The sequence below is a fragment of the Ahaetulla prasina genome, chromosome 12, assembly GCF_028640845.1.
Source record: "Ahaetulla prasina isolate Xishuangbanna chromosome 12, ASM2864084v1, whole genome shotgun sequence".
Taxonomy (NCBI): domain Eukaryota; kingdom Metazoa; phylum Chordata; class Lepidosauria; order Squamata; family Colubridae; genus Ahaetulla; species Ahaetulla prasina.
Window position 1 is genome coordinate 23,741,746 of NC_080550.1, and position 26,410 is coordinate 23,768,155.

General features: G+C 44.1%; 1 protein-coding gene and 1 long non-coding RNA gene across 3 annotated transcripts in view; one reads left to right on the forward strand and one right to left on the reverse strand.

Annotated features, from left to right (window-relative positions):
* The window catches only part of LOC131184076 (guanine nucleotide-binding protein G(o) subunit alpha), a 229,577-nt gene that overhangs the window by 75,972 nt on the left and 127,195 nt on the right, over positions 1 to 26,410 (reverse strand). The window lies entirely within an intron of this gene.
* LOC131184077 (uncharacterized) overlaps positions 24,809 to 26,410 on the forward strand; it is a 110,537-nt gene continuing 108,935 nt past the window's right edge. For both annotated transcript variants that reach the window (XR_009151911.1, XR_009151910.1), the window contains exon 1: positions 24,809 to 25,304. This is a non-coding gene — a long non-coding RNA (uncharacterized LOC131184077). The remainder of the gene's footprint in view (positions 25,305 to 26,410) is intronic.

Sequence of the window (26,410 nt, forward strand, 5' to 3'; positions counted from 1 at the left end):
TGCTGTTACCACATGCCTCCCACCGACCCGTACGCTCTCACAGAGAGGGACTTCTCAGGGTGCCGTCCGCCAAGCAGTGTCGGCTGGCGGCCCCCAGGGGAAGGTCCTTCTCTGTGGGGGCTCCCACACTCTGGAACGAGCTTCCCCCGGGTTTACGCCAAATACCTGACCTTCGGACCTTCCGCCGCGAACTGAAGACACATCTCTTTATTCGCGCGGGGCTGGCTTAATTTTTACTGATTTTAAATTATCTATTATTAATTTTAATGGGGTTTAGTTTTATATATTTTAAAGTTTTTTGGGCCAATTATAAAATAAGTTTTTTAATTTGTATTTTAAATTGTATATTGTATTGTTGTTTTTATTTTTGGCTGTATACCGCCCTGAGTCCTTCGGGAGAAGGGCGGTATAAAAATCGAATAAAATAAATAAATAAATAAATAAACAAAGATGATAAAGGGTAAAGGTTCCCCTTGCCCATATGTGCTAGTTGTTCCTGACTCTAGGGGGCGGTGTTCATTTCTGCTTCAAAGCCGAAGAGCCAGCGCTGTCCGAAGACGTCTCCATGGTCATATGGCCGGCATGATTAAACGTACACGAAATGCTGTTACTTTCCCACCAAAGGTGGTCCCTATTTTTCTACTTGCATTTTTTACATGCTTTTGAACTGCTAGGTTGGCAGAAGCTGGGACAAGGAACGGGAGCTCACCCGGTTACGCGGCACTAGGGATTCGAACCGCTGAATTGCCGACCTTCCAATCGACAAGCTCAGCATCTTAGCCACCGAGCCATCACATCCCTATGATAAAGGGACTGGAGGCTAAATTTTATGATGAACCATTGAGGAAACTAGGTATGTCTAGCCTGTTGAAGAGAAGAACTAGGGGGGACATTACTGTCTTCCAGTATTGAAGGACTATGTCAGCCTCCACTCCAATCTTCACATCTTTTTGTACTCTTTATATTCAGTTGTTAGATAGCATGGGGTTTTATTTGTTATGTAAATAGCTCTTGGATTCAGGTTAAGTAGAGAGGGCCCTTTAAGAGTGTTGGTTTGACATAATTAAGGGGGGAGGGGAGATTAATGCTTTGAATTCAACAGGAATGCTTGAGCGCGAACTCTCAACGGACATTGCATTCCTGATATGATTGACAGCAAGAGACCTACGGAAGAAGATTACCACGGGGCCCCGAGAAGGAGCTGGCATTGGACCAGACCTGATGACCTCTTGGGGAAGAGGAGGGAGTAACCGGGGGGATATGGAATGTTAGCCATATTTTGTCTCAGATCCAACTTTATACTGCTGCTGTCCGGATGTACCTAGAAAAAGTACTTTTCTTTATTTGCAAATGAAGTCAAGGTGTATTCTTTCCTAGATATAATCAGAGGCAGCCTGACAGACTATCTTATTATTTTATTCTCCAAAGCACCAGAGGGCAGGACAAGAAGTAATGGGTGGAAGCTTGTCCAAGAGAGATGCAATCTAGAACTAAGGAGAAATTTCCTGACGGTGAGAACAATTAATCAATAGAATAGCTTTCCTCCTGAAGTTGTGGGTGCTCCATCATTGGAAGCTTTCGAAAATAGACTGAACAACTGTTTGACTGTGATGGTATAAGAGGTCTCCTGTCTTGAGCAGGAGGTTGAACTAGATGTCCTCCAGGGTTCCTTCCAGCCCTATCATTCTATGTTAGACAGTGGGAGTCCTGGAGGTGGAGGAGCTACAACAAAATTGAAGTAATGCAGTATTTTTCTTCTCCACCCCCCCTCCAAATAATCCTGCCACCCATATTTCTATTGAAGGCCTTCCATTCCAGGCTGTTGGTTGAGAGCCCCTGAAGTCTCTTACAAGAGGAGGCCAATGGTGTGCTTTGTCAGGAGTTCTGCAGTGTGAGGCATTTGGACAAAAGCCCAGAGATGTTTCCAACCCTTTTAGAGCTCTGGAGAGTGGAAAAGAACTCCATCGAACCAGCATCCAATCACAGCTTGCAGTGCAAGTATTGCCACAAGGTAACTCCGGGACTGCAAGATGTGATAATTGGAAGAGATTCAAAGCCACATTTCTCACTGGCGTAGGCATTCTATAACTGATTGGCAGTGCCCAAGAAGCCAGGATTGAATGATCTTCCAAGAAAAAAAACACAGCCTCGTAGATACCCTGTTTTCCTGAAAATAAGACATCCCCTGATAATAAGCCCAATCGGGCTTTTGAGCGCATGCGCTAAAATAAGCCCCCCTTAAAAAATAAGCCCTCCCTGAAAATATTTAAATGCAGAGCAAATCAGGTAAGATGGCAAGAGGAGCCCCATCTTGCTTCATGCACCCCAAAATAATGAGAACTCTCCAAAAATAAGGCCAAGCGCTTATTTCAGGGTTCAAAAAAATATAATATAAAAATATAAGACAGGGTCTTATTTTCAGGGAAACATGGTAGTGAAGTAACATCCTCACTCAAGGTCAATCCCTGCATATTTCAGCTTAGAATTGCCCAATGCCCAGCCCCAATTTCCATCATCCTGGGAAGAACAGTTGCAACTGTTCTTTGCTGGAGAACAGTTGCAACCAGTTGCAACCAGCCTGCTTTCTACAGAAGACCTGAACGTTGCATGAGTCAGAAGGAGGGCTGAGAAGATATCTGCAGACACCTCACTTCCTGGACATAAATTGTTTCAACTCCTCCCCTCAGGATGGCGCTATAGGGCATTGCATGCCAAAACACCTAGCCACAAAGACAGTCCTGCATGCCACCACTTTGCTAAGCAACTGGTAATTGCCACAGTACTGTCTTATTTCTAAGGAATTCTCATGTACTACGGCTGTATTATAGGTTCTCCTGCTTGAGCAGGGGGCTGGACTAAAAGACCTCCAAGACAGGGATGGGTTCTACTTACCTTGACTACCGGTATGCAATGGGATTGCGCACGCATGTGAAGCTTCTGCGCATGCTCAGATTGTCTAGGATGACATCCAGGTGGGTGGGCAGAACCTCCCCCCGGTTTTACTACCAGTTCGCAAGAACTGGACCGAACCAGGGGCAACCAACCACTGCTCCAGGGTCCCTTCCAGATTCTATTCTATTCTATTCTATTCTATTCTATTCTATTCTATTCTATTCTATTCTATTCTATTCTATTCTATTCTATTCTATTCTCCCTTCCTTCCTTCCTCCTCTGCTCTGCTCTGCTCTGCTCTATTATTATCCTTCTTATTTTTTTTTACTACCCCCTCTTATTGGCATCATATTATAACTATTCTTACGCTGTTATATTGAGAGCTTCTGCACTAGAGACAAATTCCTTGGGTGTCTAATCACACTTGTCCAATTCAATTCAATTCAATTCTCAGGGAGAATTGCCATCTTTGGTCTTGGATGGGGTGGCGCTACCCCAAACAGACCCTGTGCGTAATCTGGGGGTTCTCCTGGATTCACGACTCCTGCTTGAAGAGCAGGTGACGGTCGCGTAACTGTGGATTGTGCACCAGTTACACCGTTTCCTGGACAGGCAATCCCTACTCACAGTCACCCATGCCCTAGTCACTTCCTGTCTTGAATATTGCAACGCGCTCTACATGGGGCTGCCCTTGAAGAGCATCTGGAAGCTCCAGTTGGTGCAAAATATAGTGGCCAACATGGTTTTGTGCAGACCCTGGTGTACACATGGTTCCTGATTTGTTTCCATGTGCAATTCAAGGTGCTGGTTGTCACCTTTAAAGCCCTTCATGGCTTGGGATCAGGTGATCTGAGGGACCGTCTCTTGTCAGTCACATCTACCCGACCCACCAGAGCAGGAAGGCAAGCAATGTTGTGGGTCCCATCCCCGAGGGAGATACACCTGGCGGGACCCAGAAGAAGCGCATGGTGGCTCCCTCTCTCTGGAACCTCATTCCCCCAGAGATTAGAATGATCCCTATCATAATTCTCTTCCAGAAGGCGCTGAATGCCTGGTTCTGCCAGATGGAGCCCATTAAATGGGTCATGTGATCAGCTGTCAGCTGGGGTGGGAGGTGGGGGACGGGGGCGATTTTATTACATTTATTTATTTATTTATTTATTTATTTATTTATTTATTTATTTATTTATTTATTTAATTTATTTTATAATTACATTTCTATACCGCACCATCTCCCGAAGGACTCAGGGCGGTTTACAGCCATATTAAAATACACACACCAATACAAATATAAATATAATAAATAACAATATTTAAAAACAATTAAAAGCAAATAATTAATGGCCGAATCACTAAAACGGTCAAAGACCGATTAAAACCCGTTAAAATTTCGCTAAAATATTTGATTTTTTTATTAGTTTTACTGTTTTTAAATGTTTTTATATTCCGTTTTTATATTCTGTAAGCTGCCTTGATTCGCCATGGGCGAATAGGCGGCAATATAAATTCAATAAAGAAATAATAAAGAAATTCCACCATGGGCATTTGCAGTTAGCAATTGGGCGAGGCATCTGGTAACTTTATGCTACTGTAATTTAGAAATATTAACAGCACTTAGACTTATATACCGCTTCACTGTGCTTTACAGCCCTCTCTAAACAGCTTACAGGGCCAGCCTATTGCCTAAAACAATCTGGGTTCTTACCAACCTTGGAAGGATGAAAGGCTGAGTCAACCTTGAGCCAGTGAGAATCGAACTGCCGAACAGCAGTCGGCAGTCAGCAGAAATAGCCTGCAATGCTGCATTCTAACCACTGCGCCAATGTGGCTCTTTGCTTTATATAAATAAAGCAATATCTCTCTATATAAACAGTGTAGAAGGACAAAAGCAGGTCTTAATTCCAACATTAGTCACCCAAGAGTAATAGCTCTTATATGCACCAGATTGAAGGGCCACCAATGAATATTTTAATGTGCTAGACACACAATAAATCTGGGTAACTCTTTTCAGTCAGCCTGGCATTTTTTTAATGCTTTCTCCTCCCCTCCTCTTCTCTCCCAGGCCTGTTCTGTCTCCAGATTCACATTACAAAACAGCTCCCTTCAGCATGGTGCATGGGTGCAGCACCAAGAAGGTTTTGGGCCTTGGATAATCATCCATCCACTAAGATTATTCAGCACTCTTATTTAGCTCTTGAGCCATTGACAAGCCTTTAAGAAAAAGCATGGTTGAGGGAGGAGCTTTGGAAAAGCAACGAGTAGGTTTAGGGCAGGGGTGGGTTTCAAAAATGTTAGTAAGAGGTTCTCTGCCCGGTTGCTGGGTGGGCGTGGCCATGTCAGCCTCCTGCAGCATGGCAGGGGACGGGCATTTTTCGAGCATCCGGGAGGGTGAAAACAGCCTCCTCAGGCTCCGAAGGCCCTCTGGAGGCTGTAAATGGGCCTTCCCGAACTTCTGATAGACCCCTTTTTCACCCTCCCTGAGCCTCCACACACGCTCTGCACTTACCTGCATCCAAAACAGGCTGCGTGGGGACTCCTGGGAGGGGAGGGGAGGGGTGGGCGGGGCCAGCCAGGAGTGGGATTTGGGGGTTCTCCGAACTGCACAGAATCTTAGCTAGAGGTTCCCCAAACCCCTGAGAACCCCCAGCTGCCCACCCCTGGTTTAGGGCCATGTTTCATCCTGGGTCTCAAAGACCTGGTTGAACCACCACAGAGGGATGACGTTCCCAAATCAAGCCACATCCAAATGCAATTAAAATCTCCTTGATTTGACTAGGATTTAGGCTCACCAAAGAAAATCCCAAACAGCCACAAATCCCGTTGAGTGGCTCCATTCATATGAATTCAGTTCAGAACCTCCCAGATATCCAACTAAATCTTCTGAGAAATGAGAATTCTGTTTTATCATCGTGTCTTTGTAAGATGAGAAAGGGGAATTCTTATTTCTCTGATGACTTAGTTGGATTATGTAAAATTATGAATAACTCATACTTATACTCCTACTGGTGCATGGCAACGTTCCTCATTTATCAGCGGGAAAATATCAAATCCAGGAAGCTCCCACTGGCACTCGCACAACTTCTGACCAACAACTTTAACATCTATTCCCATTGTCTACGGAGATTCTCAGTCATCCGGATCATGGTTGTCCCAAAGGTACTTTTTCAAGAGGCAATTGGACTTTCTGGGTTTTCTTTGAAGACGTTTCGCTTCTCATCCAAGAAGCTTCTTCAGCTCTTCCATTCCCCATCATCCAGTCAGAGCTGAAGAAGCTTCTTGGATGAGAAGCAAAACGTCTTCAAAGAAAAACAAGAAAGTCTAATTGCCTCTTGAAAAAGCGCCTTTGGGACCTCAGTTCCCAATGGAAAGTCAAATGGATCGGTGAATACCACGACATAGGAAGATATATAAATGCCCACCTTCCCCCACAAAACTGTCAGGCTTTGAACTACCATGTCAGCAATGAACAATCCTGAATAGGACTCACACCTCACACAGCGTCTGCCGGGTCTGTCTGTATAAATGTATAAAATACCCTTCAGTGTGATTGTGGGGTCCCATATCAAACTGCAGATCACATCATAACCAGCTGTAAGCCTCGGGCATACACCAATCCAGTATCTGATTTTTGAAATATACACGATGCTACGCTTCAATGGTTAGATGGCCTAGACATGGATATTTGAAAAATATATTTGAGAGCAAGCTGTTCCATTGATTAATTGCTCTCACTGTCAGGAAAATTTCCTTAGTTTCAGATTGGATCTCCCTCCAATGAGCTTCCATCCATTGCTTCTTGTCGGTCCCCCTTTGTTGTGTCTTGTCCGCTCTCACCGCAGCCGGGGTCTGCTTATCTGCTCCCGAACACGGAGGAATGTATGCCTCCCGGCCCCAGTCCTGGCTCCATGCCCAGACAAGCTGCAGAGGAGGGGGCACCTCCCGGTCCCAGCCCTGGCTCCATGCCCAAGCAGGCTGCAGAGGAGGGAGCACCCCCCGGCCCCAGCCCTGGCTCCATGCCCAGGCAAACGGAGCAGCTAGACCCCTCCCCCTCCTCCACAGCATGTGAGCCTGAGGAAAGTTTACTTCCAACAGCTGATTGGAGTGACCCTCGTATCAGAAGATTGGATAGGCGGAGGCAACAGAAGGAAGGGAGGGGCAGGCCTTAATGAGTGCTGAGTCATGGAGCCACACCCCATGGCCTATATAAAGGATCTGCTTTCTGGCAGTCTCTGAGTCAGGCAAAGTCGAACTTATCTTGCTGAAGTCACTTACCGGTCTCCTGCCTGCTCTGAGGACTTTGCTAGGACTTTGGGCAGAGCTGCAGAGGCAAGCCTGATTCGGATTTCCCTGACCCGGCCGTCAGCGGAGGAGTGGGACACGACACCCTTGTGTTTTGGATATGCAAGTCAACTCCCTGTTTTCTGTGACAGCCCCTCAAGTACTGGAAGACATCTATAATTGTTATGGAAGGGGACAATTCACCATGGTCAACTCACCATGGCCAATTCAATGCATCCAACTCGCCATGGGACAGCTTGCCTTGGCCAACTTGCCACAGAACAACTCCCCACGGAAAACTTCACGGGGGTTAACTCAACGAAATAAATGTTATCCACCACTGTTTTTGTGAATGGAAATAATGTCAAACAAACAGTGACGGATAACATTTATTGCATTGAGTTATCCCTTGTGAAATATTACCAGTTGTCCCACAGCAAGTTGGCCACGTCGGGCTGCCCCATGGCTAGGAGGCCACAATGAGATGGCTGTGGTCAGTTGGCCATGATGAATTGTCTTTGACCTTTTGAAATACTGCATCCAATTCTAGTCACCACGATACCAAAAAAAAGAAGAAGATGCTGAGTCCGTAGAAAGACTGCAGAGGACAGCAGCATAAGTAATAAAGTGTCCAGAGGCTAAATCGTGCAATGACTGAATAAGGGAAATTAAATGTGTTTAGATGAAGCCAGAGAAGGCTTATGGGTAACATGATGGGTCTAGAGCAGGGCTGTCAAACTCGTGGCTTGCAGGCCAGATTTATCAGACGCTGGCCATGCCCATGCCTGGTTTAGCGAAGGGAGAAAAGTCACTATATCTCATGTGACGCCACCGTGAGAACACGAGTTTGACACCCCTGGTCTAGAACAATTCACTACGGCCAACTTGGCATGGGCCAATTTGTTGTGGGGCAATTTTGCCGCAGAAAACTCCACCTGGGATAATTCAATGCCATTTTACTGTGGCATCTTTTTTTTGTATCGTGATGACCAGAATTGGGTGCCATATTCCAAACGAGGGCCCACCAGGGCAGTAGAAAGCGCTACTATTACTTCTCGTGAATGTGATGCAATTATAGAATTGCCTTGACTTTTTTTAATGGTATAAGAACTTAGTCTGGAATGATGACGACGTTTATCAGCCAACGAAAACCATCAACAGACCTAGATAACTGCTCCTTTTAGGAATGCTGATGAATTTAAACCAGAGACAAGACAGAATTTATTTCTGGTCTCATCTTCTTTTAAAGGGGTCTGTTGCTAGATTTCCATGGTTTGGCTGTATCTTCTCACTTCTCTTTGTGCCCATAATGGTGAATCCTCATTCTTAATCCTGCATTAATGTCACAGCCTTTTCTAGGTCTTTTTTCGTTTGCCTTTCCTTTCCCCGTGGCAACTTGGAGGCGTTTGCCATATTTTATTAATGAAGCACATTCACAGAAGCTGCCAGAATTTCTGCCAATGGAGAGAGTGGAGATGTTTTTTTGGGGAGGGTTGTGGGGGGGGGGGAATGTGCTCACATCTCAGAAACAAAGCAAAATGACAAAAGTGCCTAAAAGCCCAACCTCTTCATTACAGTTCGGCCTTCCTGCCACAAAATCTTTATTCAGAAAGTGAAAGAGGAGATGATGAATAGATAAGGGAGAGAAAAAGAAACGGTGTTCTTTCTGTTCAAAACCAGTTAAGGTTTTTTTGTTTTGGGGGTTTCTCCCTATCTATCTGTCTGTCTGTCTGTCTGTCTGTCTGTCTGTCTGTCTGTCTGTCTGTCTGTCTGTCTATCTGAGATATAGGAGGTCAAATCACTGCAATATGTGCCATAGAATCGCAATAGATATGGAGATAGGCAGAACCTGGCATAACTCAGAATTCAACTATATATTTCATCTATGCTATTCTCTGAAGTAATGAAAAGATCACTTGATCTCTCAACATGATGGAAGCTCTGAAGAACGCATGAGGAGGGCATTGCTATATTCCCCAAATGACACGTAGGCTTTGTTGCTTCCTAAAAGTCCTGGCAAACTAATAAAGTGGAGTTATGACCACTTATGGTTCTGCATGTATATATAAAAAAACCCTATATCTCAAGGATCAATGTGAGCTCCACTCCTCATTAGATTTTCTCTTGGAGTCAACTGTGGCATGTATGTTGCTACAAGGAACTACAAGATAGCTCACCATTCTAATACCCTAGATTCAGATGTTGTTCAGATCAGGAAGTTAGGCTAACTGAGCCAGGGGTCTGCAAACTTGGCTCTTTTAAGACTTGTGGACTTCAGCTCCCAGAGTTCCTCAGCCAGCAAAGCTTGTCTTGCTTTCTAAACAACAAAGGAGAAGTTTTGATTTTCTTCTAGGCAACATCTTTCCAAGAACTTGCAAAAGGCTGCCTTATTTAGCCCTTGAACTTCGCTTCTGAAAGCTAAACAGTTCCAGTTCCTTCAGTTGCTCTTCCTAGGACAAGGATGCTGGGAGATGTAATCAGCAACATCTGGAGAGAAACTAATGGTTTAGGCTGTCAGGGTTTCCGACGGATGCCCTAATTAAATCATGAGCCTTGCTTCAAAAGAAATCCAGTTATTTATTAGGAACTTCATGTCAGCACGTTCTCAAGTGAAGCCAGTTCTGACCCTACATAATTTACGCCCAATCATGATCCTGTTGCTCCGCCCCCCTCCCCCCCAGGGTGTGTCATTAATCACATTCTCCAACGAAGCAATTTCGCGGATTGCAGAGATCACTCCCCTCCAACTGCTGTGAGTAAGCCTGGGATACAGTCTTGAGAGAGATAAGTCTGGAATGTGCATCTGTCTTTGGCTGCTGTGCTGTTTCTTCAGTTTCCCATCCCCCTTGCTTATGGCAACTCAAGAGCAGGTCAGGGATGCTTTGCGAGTTGACATAGTCCTTGCCTTGCCTCAAGTCTGCTTAGTTTCTGCAAAAGGTTTGCTTCATACACTCTCCGCAACCATTAGGCCTCTTCAGTCTCACAGAACATGCCGTTTTCTTTCAGACTCTTCATGCCTGTGTTCACACAGCCAGTTTAACACCAACTCCCAGGGAGGTTGCAGATGGATTAGAAACATGCTAAGTTTGCTTGTGGTGGCTCAGAGGCTAAGATGCTGAGCTTTTCGATCGCAAGGTCGGCAGTTCAGTGGTTCGAATCCTTAGTGCCGCGTAACGGAGTGAGCTCCCATTACTTGTCCCAGCTTCTACCAACTTAGCAAGTAGAAAAATAGGGATCACCTATTTGGTGGGAAGGTAACAGCCTTCCGTGCACTTTGGGCGTTTAGTCATGCTGGCCACATGACCACAGAGACGTCTTCAGACAGTACTGGCTCTTCGGCTTTGAAACAAAGATGAGCACCGCCCCCTAGAGTCAAGAATGACTAGCACATATATGCGAGGGGAACCTTTAAGTTTGCTTGTGGCTCACTTGGGTTAATATTTGTGGTTTATCATTTCATGCAGTTCTAACATTTAGTTTATGATTCAGCCTAATGCACGAATCTATGCCAAGGATTAATTCAGCAATTGGAAGCAGTATGTTATATGAAGACCATCAAAATGCTCATTATTTGAAGGTTCTTTGGGCTGTGTCCCAAATCATTGGAGATTCTGGGGACTGAAGCTGATATTTTTTACATTGCAAAAATATGACATTCAGTTCCGGTCACCGCAATACAAAATAGATGCTGAGATACTAGAAAATGTGCAGAGAAGAGCAACAATGATGATTATAGATCTGGAGGAGAAAGTGAATGATGAAGGGTTGTGGGAAATGCGTATGTCTAGTCTAGTGAAGAGAAAGATGAGGTGTACATGATAATTGTCTTCCAGTGCTTGAGGGGGTCACACAGAGAAGAGGGGATAGATTTATAGAATAACAGAGTTGGAAGGGACCTTGGAGGTCTTCTAGTCCAACCCCCTGCTTAGGCAGGAAACCCTTCACTACTTCAGACAAATGGTTATCCAACATCTTCTTAAAAACCTCCAGTGTTGGAGCATTCACAACTTCTGCAGACAAGTTGTTTCACTGATTAATTGTTCTCACTGTCAGGAAATTTCTTCTTAGTTCTAGGTTGCTTCCCTCCTTGATTAGTTTCCATCCATTGCTTCTTATCCTGCCTTTAGGTGCTTTGGAGAAGACCTTGACTCTCTCTTCTTTGTGGCAGCCTCTGAAATATTGGAAGACTGCTATCACATCACCCCTAGTCTTTCTTTTCATTAAACTAGACATACCCAGTTCCTGCAACTATTCTTCATACATTTTAGCTTGCAGTCCCCTAATCATCTTTGTTGCTGTTCTCTGCACTCTTTCTAGAGTCTCCACATCTTTTTTACATTGTTGTGACCAAAACTGGATGCAATATTCCAAGTGTGGCCTTACCAAGTCATTATAAAGTGGTATTAACACTTCACGTGATCTTGATTCTATCCCTCTGTTTATGCAGCCCAGAATTGTGTTGGCTTTTTTGGCAGCTGCTGCACACTGCTGGCTTATATTTATATGGTTGTCCACTAGGACTCCAAGATCCCTCTCACAGTTGCTACTGTTGAGCAAGGTACCAGATATATTGTACCTGTGCATACTCTTCAAAGTACCTGAGGGCAGGGCAAGAAGTAATGGGTAGAAGCTTGTTAAAAACTGATCCAATCAGGAACTGACAGTGAAAACAATCAATAGAACAGTTTGTCTCCTGAAGTTGTGGGTGTTCCATTGCTGGAGGTTTTCAAACATAGACTGGACCAGGGGTCTCCAATCTTGGTCCCTTTAAGACTTGTGGACTTCAACTCCCAGAGTTGAAGTCCACAAGTCTTAAAAGGACCAAGGTTGGAGACCCCTGGACTGGACAACCATTTGAACTGGGATGGGATGGGATACTTGAGCAGGGGGTTGGGCTAGAAGACCACGAGGTCCCTCCTCACCTGTATATTTCTATCTTCTAGTGTAGGTGCTTCTCCCTGGAAATCCTATTCTGAGAAACCTTTTCCTGAAATTAATTAATCATTTTAGAGCCTGTCAGATCCTGTTTTTCTTGCTCTTTCTGTTTTGTTTTTTTTAAATCAATTTTTGGCAGTTACTTTTATAAAGGGTTTAAAATTAGAAAGAGAAATGTGAAGCTTTAGTTGTTCAAAGCAAAATTTAATTAGGAAGCAATGCACACCTGTCTATCTGGAAACTAATGTTATCAAAATAATTGGCTTGCAAAGATATGCCTCACCACCGTCGTCAGGGGTGGGCATCAAAAATTTTAGCAATGGGGTCTCTGCCCAGTTGCTGGGTGGGCATGGCCATGATGGGGATGGCCTAGCTGGACTCCTGCACCACAACAGGGGGGTGGCTTTGCCCTCTCCGGGCTCCAGATGCTTTCATTGAGCGTCCAGGAGGGCGAAAATGGCCTTCCCAGGCTCCAGAGCAGTGGTGGGATTCAGCCAGTTCGCACCACTTCGGGAGAACCGGTTGTTAACTTTCTGAGCAGTTTGGCAAACTGGTTGTTGGAAGAAATCATTAGGGCAGAGAACCGGTTGTTAAATTACTTGAATCCCACCACTGCTCCAGAGGTCTTCCCAAACTTCCAGTAGGCCCATTTTTCACCCTCCCTGAGCCTCCATGTGCCCCTTGCATTTACTTGCATCCAAAATGGGCCGTGTTGAAATTCCTGGGGGGGGGGCGCATCCAGGAGTGGGATTTGGGGCTTCTCCAAACTGCACAGAATCTTAGCTAGAGGTTCTCCTGAACCCCTGCGAGCCCCCAGCAGCTCACCCCTGAACATAATTCTTTGATGAAGTGTGTCTCCCTAAGTTTACAAATAGAGCTTTCTTGCATGAGAGGGTCACTTCCGATTCTGACCTGGAAGAGGTCCCTTCCTTGATGAGTCCTTGGCTGCATCAACAGAGAGATAACATCAAGATCACATGTAAGTGACAATACCGCTTTATCCTGCACTGGTGAGACCACAATTGGAATGCTGCATCCAGTTCTGGTCACCATAATACAAAAATGCCAATGACTACTTCAGTTTCAACTACAATAACACAAGAGCTACCAACAGATTTAAACTTAATGTCAACTGCTCCAGTTTAGATTGCAGAAAACACGATTTTTGTAACAGAATTATCTATGCTTGGAATGTATTACCTGACTCTGTGGTCTCTTCTCATAACCCCAAAAGCTTTATTCAAAATTATCCACTGTTGACCTCACCACATTCCTAAGAGGACTCTAAGGGGCGTGCATAAGAGCACAAACGTGCCTTCCGTTCCTGTCCTATTGTTTCTTCCCCTATATATATATATATGCTTATACTACCTTGTTTCTCCTCATATATATGTTTATATATTATATAATCTTTTGTGTTATGCTTGTGTATATTGTTATGACAAAATTAAATAAATAAATAAAAAAAATTAAAAAAAGATGTTGAGATCCTGGAAAGAGTGCAAAGAAGACCAACAGAGATGATTAGGGGCAGTGGTGAAATTCAGAAATTTTCCCTACCGGTTCTGTCGGCGTGGCTTGGCAGTCATGTGACTTGGAAAAGCAACTATCTCACTTTACACAAAAATAACACAAAAGCTACACAACTGACTCACACACAGTACAAAAGCAGCTGGACTTCACACAAAATGGCCCCTGTAACAAGCAGGAATCTCACAGAATCAGAGAGAGCTCAGAAACAAACTATCACATAACAAAAATATCTGTTCGGGCAATAGGTAGTAAAAAAATGCTTTAAAAAGTAAAAAAAAAAAGTTCCGACCATCATGTGGCACAGCTGATTGTCAGAACCTTTTTTTTACTTTTTTAAAGCATTTTTTTTACTACCTATTGCCCGAACTAGTAGTAAAAAAAATGCTAAAAAAAAGTAAAAAAAAAATCAGACAATCAACTGTGCCATGCGATCGTCGGAACTTTTTTTTTGTTTTTTACTTTTTAAAGCATTTTTTCACTACTGGTTCGGGTGAACCACCTCAAACTGGTAGCATTTCACCCCTGGTTAGTGGGCTGGAGACTAAATCCTATGATGAACAGTTGAGGGATCTAGATATGACCTAGTCTAGTAGTTCTGGTACTTAATGGTCTGTCACAGAGAAGAGAGGGTCTATTATCCAAAGAACCTGAAAGCAGGACAAGAAGCAATGGGTGGAAGCTCATTAAAGAGAGACCCAATCTAGAACTGAGGAGAAATTTTCCATCAATGAGAACTATTAATCAGTGGAACGGCTTGCCTTCAGAAGTTGTGGATGCTCCATCACTAGAGGCTTTTAAGAAGAGATTGGCCAACCATTTGTTTGAAATGGTACAGGGTCTCCTACTTGAGCAGGAGGTTGGACTAGAAGATCTCCAAGGTCCTTTCCAAATCTGTTATTCTGTCCTGTTCTATATAGAAAAGTGGAATCACATAGCTGACTTTGTTCGATTTTAGAAGCTGGGCTTGATTACGATTTGGATCTGCTTGAGAATTTTGGAGCTGTTGGGTAGACTATAAACCCAGAAGGAAAACCACAGGGTGTGTGTGTGCAGTAGAAGACCTCCAAGGTCTCTTCCAATTCTGTTACTCTTTAATTCTTTAATTCTATTATCTTACCCCATGTATACTTGTTGTTGTAGTTGTTAGTTGTGAAGTCATGTCCGACCCATCACGACCCTCCATGTTCCTCCTGGTAGAGGAGTCCTTCCTGTCCTCTACCATCCTCCAGAGTCCATTTAATCTCACGGCATCTGCTTCAGTGACTTTATTCAGCCACCTCGTTCTCTGTCGTCCCCTTCTTCTTTTGCCCTCAATCATTCCCAGCATTAGGCTCTTCTCCAGTGAGTCTTTTCTTCTCATTAGGTGGCCAAAGTATTTGAGTTTCATCTTCAGGATCTGGCCTTCTAAAGAGCAATCAGGGTTGATCTCCTCTAGGACTGACTTGTTTGTTTGCCTTGCAGTCCAAGGGACTCACAGGAATCTTCTCCAGCACCAGAGTTCAAAGGCCTCAATTCTTTGGCGCTCAACCTTCCTTATGATCCAACTTTCACAGCCATACATTGCAACTGTGAAAACCATAGCCTTGACTATACGCACTTTTGTTGGCAGGGTGATGTCTCTGCTTTTTAGTATGCTGTAGGACTTTTTAAAGTATTTGCAAGTCTTGGAGGTCTCCCAAACGTCTCAATTTTTTTTTCTTCCTCAAAAACCCCTGTTGAAACTACGGCTCTCTTCAAGGCAGGGCTGCTGAGTTTGCTTTGCTTGTAGTTTCTCTCTTTAAAATTTTGTTGCTGTTTTTCTTGGCTGGGGTAGCTATGTTGCCAGGCTGCCACTCCTTTAGCTGCGCCAATGTCTAACCATAGCAACATGACAGATTGGAAAAACCAGGAAACTAGAATGATGCCTCTGATAGGATGTTTTTGTTAGATTTCTTTTGTGCGAAATCCTAGACAGCACAGAAATGTGAGTTCTGCTTCTTGCAAGAGAAGAGAGAGGCCATCGTTTCTCCTTTGAAGCTCTTCAAATTTCTGATGGTGTTTGAAAGAAACCCAGGGTTTTTCAAACCTTCAAATAAATTGCATTTTGGGATGTGTCCAGCATCCTCTTTATTGACAGCACAAACATTCCCGCCTGTTTTCTTTCTTTTTTTAAAAAAAAAATCTACATTTTTTTAAATAGAGCTTTGCTTTTGATCGGTAACGATGTGTTGGTGATGTCTCAGAAGGAACAGTATCCTTCTAAACACCTTCTTCTAATTTTTAAAACAGTGCAAATGAAAATAAAAATTGACCTTTTTTAAAAAAAAAAGCAGACCACTTAGCTTTCATTCTATGTATGTATGTATGTATGTATGTATGTATGTATGTATGTATGTATGTATGTATCTATCTATCTATCTATCTATCTATCTATCTATCTATCTATCTATCTATCTATCTATCTATCTCCAATCTTGGCAACTTTAAGCCTGGAGGACTTCAATTCTGGGAGTTGAAGTCCTCCAGGCTTAAAGTTGCCAAGGTTGGAGACCCCTGATCTATATCATAACATACAGAATAACAGAATTGGGAAGACCTTGGAGATCTTCTCGTTCAAACTCGATTTCATTGAGGGCTGAATCAGGGTTGTGTTTGACCTTGGGGTGGGAGGCGGGCATGGCCAGTTTGACGTCGCTCTTGTCAGGGGCGCTTGTGGTGGCCCGAGCACTCGCGGCCTTCCCGAGCTTTGTTTTCACTGGCAGAGAATTGCAGGAGGCCATCGTAGGTGAAAACAGGGCTCGGGAGGGTTGTTTGCAGCCCTCCCGAGTTCCGTTTTCACGGATAGAAGCACTGCTGGCAGCTCCTTTGCTGCTTCCAGGACAGCCCTGTGGGTGAGATCTAAGCACCCCACAGACCGGATCCTGCCCCCGGGGCTTGAGGTTGACACCCCTATTCTAGTCCTGCTCAAGCAGGAGACCCTTTACCATGTCAGACAAGTAGCTGTCCAGTCTCTTCTTTTTTTTTTTAGTAAAAAAGTTTTATTTCCATTTTCCAACAACCTATTCAATATACAGTCTCTTATTCAACATTAGACATTAACTTTCATTTGTCACTTATTCGGACCAGACTTCCCAGAACAAAGTACAGGGTATAAGATTAACAATCATAAATTAAAATACAACATAAGTCATAATCCATAGTCACTCCTCTCTCTAAGACCTTAACTCCCCTTCCAGAAACAAAAAAGTACATTCTTCTTCCAGTCCATTATATATCAGTCCATTCCACTCCTAAAATCTTCAGAATCTTCCAATTAAATTAGTATTTCCAGTTCATCAATAAAATAGTTTTTAATATCCAATCTTCATCAATTAACACCAAATATATATCAATCCATTCCACTCCTGAAGTCTTCAGAATATGTTAGACTTTGCCTGACTCAGAGACTGCCAGAAAGCAGATCCTTTATATAGGCCATGGGGTGTGGCTCCATGACTCAGCACTTATCCAGGCCTGCCCCTCCCTTCCTTCTGTCGCCACCGCCTATCAATTCTTCTGAAGCGAGGGTCACTCCAGTCTGCAGCTGTTGGTAATTGACCTTCCTCAGGCTCACATGCTATGGGGGAGGGGGAGGGGTCTAGTTGCTCCGTTTGCCTGGGCATGGAGCCAGAGCTGGGGACTGGAGGTACTTTTTCCTCCTCAGCCTGTCTGGGCATGGAGCCAGGGCTGGGGCCGGGAGGCATACTAGGACATTCCTCAGCGTTCGGAAGCAGATAAGAAGGTCCCGGCTGTGGTGAAAGCGGGCGAGACACAACAACATGTTCATAGGCCAAGTTAAGTCACTCATACGCTCATTGGCTTTTTGGCAGCTGCAGCACATTGCTCGTGTCAATCCTGAAGCTGGCCTAACTGTGGCCATGTATTACTTGGAATGTATTAAAAGGAAAAAGTTCCCCTCACACATACGTGATAGTCGTTCCTGACTTTAGGGGGCGGTGCTCATCTCCATTTCAAAGTCAAAGAGCCAGCGCTGTCCTAAGACATATCCGTGGTCATGTGGCCGGCATGACTCAACGCCAAAAGCGCACGGAATGCTGTTACCTTCCCACCAAAGGTGGTACCTATTTTTCTACTTGCATTGTTTACGGGCTTTCAAACTGCTAGGTTGGCAGAAGCTGGACAAGTAACAGAAGCTCACCCCGTTACATAGCACTAGGAATTTAAACCGCTGAACTGCTGACCTTTAATATCAACAAGCTCAGCATCTTAGCCACTGAGCCATCGTGTCCATTTGGAATGTATTACTTGGTATGTATTACTTGGTATGTATTACTTGGAAACTTGACAGCTGACTCATACTTAAGTGGTTTCCTACTAAATGCTCTAACATAGTTGGTATTGTTGAGCCAGGTACCGCCTAACCTGTACCTGGCCATTTGGTTTTCCTGCCTAAATTCAAGACCTTAGTTGGTTAACCACTGAAATGCATCTTGTTGGAGATGCTTCATTCTCTTCTCCTGCTGATTTGCATAATCTTAGACCCCAAAAAGGGGGACAGTGGCTCAGTGGCTAAGACACTGAGCTTGTCGATCGAAAGGTTGGCAGTTCAGTGGTTCGAATCCCTAGTGCCACGTAATGGGGTGAGCTCCCATTACTTGTCCCAGCTTCTGCCAACCTAGCAGTTTGAAAGCACGTAAAAAATGCAAGTAGTAAAATAGGGACCATCTTTGGTCGGAAGGTAACAGCGTTCCATGCGCCTTTGGCGTTGAGTCATGCCGGCCACATGATCACGGAGACATCTTCAGACAGCGCTGGCTCTTCAGCTTTGAAATGGAGATGAGCACCGCCCCCTAGAGTCGGGAATAACTAGCACATATGCGCGAGGGGAACCTTTACCGTTACCTTTAGAACCCCAAAGGTGCTTTCTCAAAAGGCAACTGGACTTCCTTTCTTTTTCCTTGAAGACATTTTGCTTCTCATCCCAGAAGATCCTTCAGTTCTTCTTCAGAACCTTGAGAAGCAAAACATCTTCAAGGAAAAACCAAGAAAGTCCAGTTGCCTTTTGAAAAAAAAAATAAAAAACACAATTGGGACAACCATGTCTTGGAAGACTGAGAATCTCCATAGAGATTTTATCTTAGAATTTTCCAACTACTGAATGGCAAGACTTAAGTCAGCAGAAAGTTTGAGCAACATGGCATTTGCTGCCTGCTGCTGTGCCAATCCTTCTCCTGCCTAAATTGCGTCTGACTTCCTTCTATGATGAAGAGTCCCAAAGCCTAGCAGATGTGAGCTACCCTCAGGCTTCCCTTGAACAGTGTTAGAAAATATTATCCAAAACATAGCTAAGGATGACTTAACCCTGTCTCCCTTCATGGGCTAGGGATCAGATGAAGGCAATGTTATGGGAACAGGGCAAACAGAGGATAACATGTCAAAGCATGTTTGTGCCCTGGTTAGATAAAGAGAAATGTGGCCTTAGAACTCAAGTTCTGTATAGAATGACAATCCCTTGATTGATCAAGACATGTTAATGCTGGAGGAATGGTTCTTGCTTGACCTAGGATGTGCCAAAATTTCGTCTTAGGCTGCTTCAATCCATACTACATGGGTTCCTTTTACACTGTCTCTGTTTACATTCCTCAGTCTATCAAAAGCTACTGGGAAACAGAAATTATATTCACTGTTAACTTCTGCCAGCTGGCAAATATAATATCCAGAATATAAAAAAAGATGTTGAGATTCTAGAAAGAGTACAGAGAAGAGCAACAAAGATGACGAGGGGACCGGAGGCTAAAACATATAAAGAATGGTTGCAGGAACTGGGTAAAAGTAAAAGTTCTCCTCACACTTATGTGCTAGTCGTTCCCAACTCTAGGGGGCAGTGCTCATCTCCGTTTTAAAGCCAAAGAGCCAGTGCTGTCCAAAGGCGTCTCCATGGTCATGTGGCCGGCATGACTAAATGACAAAGGTGCACGGAATGCTGTTATCTTCCCACCAAAGGTGGTCCCGATTTTTCTACTTGCATTTTTTTATGTGCTTTCAAAGTGCAAGGCTGGCAGAAGCTGGGACAAGCAATGGAAGCTCACCCTCTTACGCGGCACTAGGGATTCGAACCGCTGAACTGCCGACCTTTCAATCGACAAGCTCAGCATCTTAGCCACTGAGCCACCATGTCCCTAGGAGCTGGGTATCTCTAGTCTAATGAAGAGAAGGACGAGGAGTGACATGATAGCAGTGTTCCAATATCTAAGGGGCTGCCACAAAGAAGAGGGAGTCAACCTCTTCTCCAAAGTGCCTGAAGGCAGGCTAAGCAATAATGGATGAAAACCAATCAAGGAGAGAAGTAACCTAGAACGAAGGAGAAATTTCTTGACAGTTAGAACAATTAATGCCTGCCTCCAGAAGTTGTGGGCGCTCCAACACTGGAGGTTTTTAAAGAAGAAACTGAAGAGCCACTTGTCTGAAATAATATTGGTCTCCTGTTTGGGCATGGGGTTGGACTAGAAGACCTCCAAGGTCCCTTCCAGCTCTATTCTGATTGAAGGTCAGGGTCTCAAGGTGAAAGGTGCTCCTCAGCACCTTTCATTGAAGCTGCTTCAATGTCCGTAATAATTTTGAACAGTGATGGGAAAACACACCCCTACACCCCACACAATACAATTCCAATGTAATGGTGCTGTATTGTTCCCCAACAATTCTATGAAAAGCCTTGCAACAGAAATAGGAACTAATTATAAATAAACCCTCCCTAAAAATAAAAAGGGTATTATAGTGGGGGGAAAACATTCACGGTATGGCCTCACTTTTACCTCCCCCCCACACACAATTTTCTTTTCTTTTTTTTTAATTCCCTAAATGCCAATTAAATATTTTCATATTTTTTTATGCGGTGCTTCAAACTTACATAATTATTGCTCATTTCCCATTAAGTCATTTCAATTTTTGGGAAGCAATTTCTCTCTTCACAAAAGGTATTCTAAAAGTCTTCGCTTATGTTGCATAGTCTATGTACGAGGAAGCCATTCCTTTTTGAATTTGGGTTGACTTCTGTTATGAGGATATATAAATACATTTAACAAATCCATAAAAAGTATACAGCCCATGTTTCCATTGTGGCACAGTTTGGTCTCTTTTTTTATCCGTTTGTTTATATTACAATATCAAATCTCATTTTCTGCATTTAAACAACCACAGCAAAGATAAAATAGAATGGGTGACTTAGGGATTACAATATCAGCGTGTATTTTTGTGTAAATGTATGCCTCCCTTTCCTTTTTTCTTTTTCTGTTGTTTTGGGATTTAAATAGAGGTAGTCCTTGACTTACGACCACAACCGAGCCCAACATTTCTGTTGCTAAGCAAGGCATTTGTTAAGTGAGTTTTGCCCCGCTTTACGACTCTTCTTGCCGCATTTGTTAAGTGAATCACTGCGGTTGTTAAATTAGTCACACGGTTGTTAAGTGAATCGGGCCTTCCCCCATTGTCTTTGCTTGTCAGAAGGTCACAAAAGGGGATCACGTGACCCCAGGACACTGCAGCTGTCATAAATAGGAGTCGGTTGCCAGGCGTCTGAATTCTGATCACATGACCATGGGGATGCTGCAAAGTATGAAAAATGGTCGTATGTCACTTTTTTTTGTAACTTTGAACGGTCACTAAATGAACTGTTGTAAGTTGAGGACTGTCTTTAATAATGCTTTTTTTTAAAAAAAACAACGAAATAGAAGCAAATTCAGAACATCCCTTAGACCAGGAGTCTGCAAACTTGGCTCTTTGAAGACTTGTGGACAACTCCCAGAATTCCCCAGCCAGCCATGCCTTACCCTGCCTTAGACCAGGAGTCTGCAAACTTGGCTCTTTGAAGACTTGTGGACAACTCCCAGAATTCCCCAGCCAGCCATGCCTTACCCTGCCTTAGACCAGGAGTCTGCAAACTTGGCTCTTTTAAGACTTGTGGACAACTCCCAGAATTCCCCAGCCAGCCATGCCTTACCCTGCCTTAGACCAGGAGTCTGCAAACTTGGCTCTTTGAAGACTTGTGGACAACTCCCAGAATTCCCCAGCCAGCCATGCCTTACCCTGCCTTAGACCAGGAGTCTGCAAACTTGGCTCTTTGAAGACTTGTGGACAACTCCCAGAATTCCCCAGCCAGCCATGCCTTACCCTGCCTTAGACCAGGAGTCTGCAAACTTGGCTCTTTGAAGACTTGTGGACAACTCCCAGAATTCCCCAGCCAGCCATGCCTTACCCTGCCTTAGACCAGGAGTCTGCAAACTTGGCTCTTTGAAGACTTGTGGAGAACTCCCAGAATTCCCCAGCCAGCCATGCCTTACCCTGCCTTAGACCAGGGGTCTGCAAACTTGGCTCTTTGAAGACTTGTGGACAACTCCCAGAATTCCCCAGCCAGCCATGCCTTACCCTGCCTTAGACCAGGAGTCTGCAAACTTGGCTCTTTGAAGACTTGTGGAGAACTCCCAGAATTCCCCAGCCAGCCATGCCTTACCCTGCCTTAGACCAGGAGTCTGCAAACTTGGCTCTTTGAAGACTTGTGGAGAACTCCCAGAATTCCCTAGCCAGCCATGCCTTACCCTGCCTTAGACCAGGAGTCTGCAAACTTGGCTCTTTGAAGACTTGTGGACAACTCCCAGAATTCCCCAGCCAGCCATGCCTTACCCTGCCTTAGACCAGGAGTCTGCAAACTTGGCTCTTTGAAGACTTGTGGACAACTCCCAGAATTCCCCAGCCAGCCATGCCTTACCCTACCTTAGACCAGGAGTCTGCAAACTTGGCTCTTTGAAGACTTGTGGACTTCAACTCCCAGAGTTCCTCAGCCAGCAAAGCTCTGGGACTTGAAGTCCCTGCGGTCCTCCGTTCGGAGACCGTCTGCTACATCTGAAGGTATGATGTTGGAGGGAGAAGCTAGAGTGGCAATTGGGGTGTCTACGGTAGGGACCTTGAGGAGGTCCTCCAGATCTTGATCCGTCATGTACATCTAAAAGAGCCAAGTTTGCAGACCCCTGCCTTAGACTCTTCATCAATAGGAAAAGAGAGATAGTTTGGGATAGTAGAACAAGGTTAACACCTCCAAATAACTTCTTAAACCATCTCCTTCAACCTGTGTTGAGACTGCAGCTCCCAGGGTTCCTAGCATGCTAGCTGAGACATGTAGAGGTTGTTCTCAACCTACAACAGTTCATTTAGTGACCGTTTGAAGTTACAACGGCGCCAAAAAAAATGTGACTTATGATGGTTTTTCACAGTTACGACCAGCATCTCCATGAACATGTGATCAAAATTCACAGACTCACATTTATGACGGTTGCTTACGACCTTCTGATAAGCGAGGTTCGCTTAACAACCAGATTGTTAACTTATCAACTGCAAGTGATTTCACTCAACAGCCGTGGCAAGAAAAGTTGTAAAATGGGGCAAAATTCACTTAACAAATGTCTCTCTTAATGACGGAAATGTTGAGCTCAGTTGTTGTCATAAGTTAAGGACTACATGCAAAGGAGAATATTTGTAGCTCAGGTTTGAAATGAGAGGTCCTTGTGCTTTCTGAGGTTGGCTGTTTCATTTTTTTAATTTTTTTTGCAGTGCACTGATGATGTCGTTGGCCCCGATGGAGAAGAAGGTACGCAACTTGGGCGTGCTCCTGGATGGTCGGTTGTCCTTTGAAGATCATCTGACGACCGTTTCCAGGAGAGATTTTTATCAGGTTCGCCTGATCCGCCAGTTGCGTCCCTTCCTGGACCGGGATGCCCTATGCACGGTCACTCATGCTCTTGTTACCTCCCGCCTGGATTATTGCAATGCTCTCTACATGGGGCTCCCCTTGAAGAGCACCCGGAGACTTCAGCTAGTCCAGAATGCGGCTGCGCGGGTTATTGAGGGAGCGGTTCAGAGCTCCCACGTAACACCTATCCTGCACAGACTGCACTGGCTACCTGTTGTTTTCCGGGTGCGCTTCAAGGTATTGGTTACCACCTTTAAAGCGCTCCATGGCTTAGGACCGGGCTACTTACGGGACCGTCTACTGCCGGCCTCTATCTCCCAGCGTCCGGTGCGTTCCCACAGAGAGGGACTCCTCAGGGTGCCGTCAGCCAAACAATGTCGACTGGCAGCCCTCAGGGGGAGGGCCTTCTCTGTGGGGGCTCCCACCCTGTGGAACGAGCTTCCCCTCGGGCTTCGAGAACTACCTGACCTTAGGACCTTTCGCCGCGAACTTAAAACCTATTTATTTTGTATGGCTGGACTGGCCTGATTTTAAATTTTAAATAATTTTAATGGGTTTTAAATTTCTGTAATTTTTATGGGGTGTAATGTTATTTTAAATTTTCTGGCAAATTTGAATCAGTTTTTTAAGGGTTGTTAAATTATGGTGTATGTTTCTGTTTGTATTTTATTTGCCTGTTCACCGCCCTGAGTCCTTTGGGAGAAGGGCGGTATACAAATTAAAACATCATCATCATCATCATCATTATTATTATTATTATTATTATTATTATTATTATTATTATTATTATTATTATGTTTCCTAGTTTGGTCAATGAAACATCTGCAAGAAAACTAGCAAGCTCAGAGAGCACCAAGGACCCCTCATGCTGGCTGACAATTATGGAAGTTGTGGTCCCAGTCCATGACAAAGACACCCTTACATCATGCAGATCCTCTATCTCCGACTTCTCTCTGGGATTTCACGACATAAACTCCTAAAAATCACACGCAAGAGCATAACATCAGAGAAATTGACAGAGGTGAGCTTCACATAATTTAACAACCGTTTTGCCCAGAATCGAAAATGTGAGAGTGTGCAAATGCATGCTCACTTCACTTGTGCTTGTACACTTTGCACCCATGCACGCTGCATCAAAAACATGGTGATTGCATAGGATGGGATAGCTTCTCTTGCACGTGTGCCTTGCGCACGTGCGTGCTCCATCAAAAATACGGTGATTGTATAAAATGGGGATAGCACCTGGCGGGTGGCGGGCCCAGCCGCTGGCTGTTACTACCGGTTCACCCAAACATGTCCAAACCGGCTGAATCCCACCCCTGGAAATGGAACAGAAAAATGCCTGAGGACCTGACAGGAGTCAGCAGGTTTTCCACCATCTTCCATTCAATAGAAGACTCATCTCACCCTCTTCTCTTTTGATCTTCCAACCACAGAACGACCCATGCCAACTTTCCCTAAGGTTGCCTTAACCTCACGCTTCTCCATAACATGTCAAGCGTGTGCAAGCCTACAGCGGTAATTCAGAGAACCATGGACCAAGGACCACGTTTATTATTTTTCTGAAGCTGCTAAATCAGTTCCCTGGGGACAGTCCACAGGTTCTGCCAGGAGCCATTCGAGCCCGACTATCGCCGGATGAGAAACCCTGTGGTTTATATGGACAGGTGTGAACCAAACCTTTGCTAGGACCACAAAGCTCAAATTCCCACCAGAGACGGCAGGGAACAATGGCTGTTTCGCAGCACAACCCTGCAGGCCAAACTGCAGCGGAATAATAAAGAAATAAGAGGATAGAGATGTGGATAATTGTTGGCACTTCCAGGAATAAGTTCACAGCTAAACAACCCCCATAATTAGAGAACACAGCCAAGCCATCTGAAGGGGATGGAACTGTATCAGCAAATCAGCTAAGAATTTCACAGAGCTTATAGGTGTTTACTTGGAGGTAAGTCTCTTTCAGCATTTCTATACAGCTACAGTTAATAAACGGGGTTTTTCTACCCAGATAAATATGCTTTCCTCTGTAGGTACATGCATCAAAGCTAGTGTTTAATGCAACTGTGAATCCAATGCTAAATGGCCATTTTAGCAATCTCCCCCTCCTTTTTGATGTTCGTCATTATTCTATAATTTTGATTTTTTTTAACCCTAATTTAAGTTTTATTTTCTGATGTTAATTTTTATACGTTGGTTTATTTATCGGTTATATTAGTATACTGGACACCACCCCTTTTTGCGGTAAATGGGGGGTATAGAAATATGAAATATAAATATAAACAAATCCATGTTTAGGTTCAGCTAAAAGCTGGTGGAAAATTTAAATGCATATTTTTGTGCAGTGTCAGACATGAAAGAGCAGGTCCACACATGAAGATTCAAGTAAGCTGATTTATTGCTAAAAGCCTGAGCACAGGAATCTCCTCAGCTAACAGTCAACACCTACTTCAAATTACATAAGAGTTAACAGCACTCAAAGGGAGTGGGGCCTAGTTCACTTGTGGCTATGTAGGGACTCTAGGCTGATGCCTCCTTTCACTCCAAGCCAGGTTCTGCCATCCTTTTTCCTACACACTTTCTCCCTTCTCTAGAGTAATGCAGAAATCCAGTCAAACAAACCAAGAAATAAATACTGGGAGATAATGATGAAACAAACAGGTGCCATTCTTAATTTAGAAAATCCTTCCCATTAATCCATTCGTCTGCTGCTATAGGGAAGTTTGAAAGAGAAGGTGGGGGAAGGTCCTCCCTTGGCTAGGGAATAATATCCTAAATATTATGATTCTCCTAATTTGAATGTACGCCAAATATCAGTTCCTGTTTTTGAACATTCCCATGGAAAGCTAAGCCTTTGGAGGGGGCAACTATGGGAATTTTACGACATATGGATTTCAAGTTCCAGAAGCAGCAAAGGACCCCTCATTTCAAACTTGAGCTATAAATATTCTTTTTATTGAAATGACAGTATCCAATAAATAATGTAAAGAGCATCCATTAGAACAGGGATGGCAAACTCGATTTCATTGAGAGCCGCATCAGGGCTGTGTTTGACCT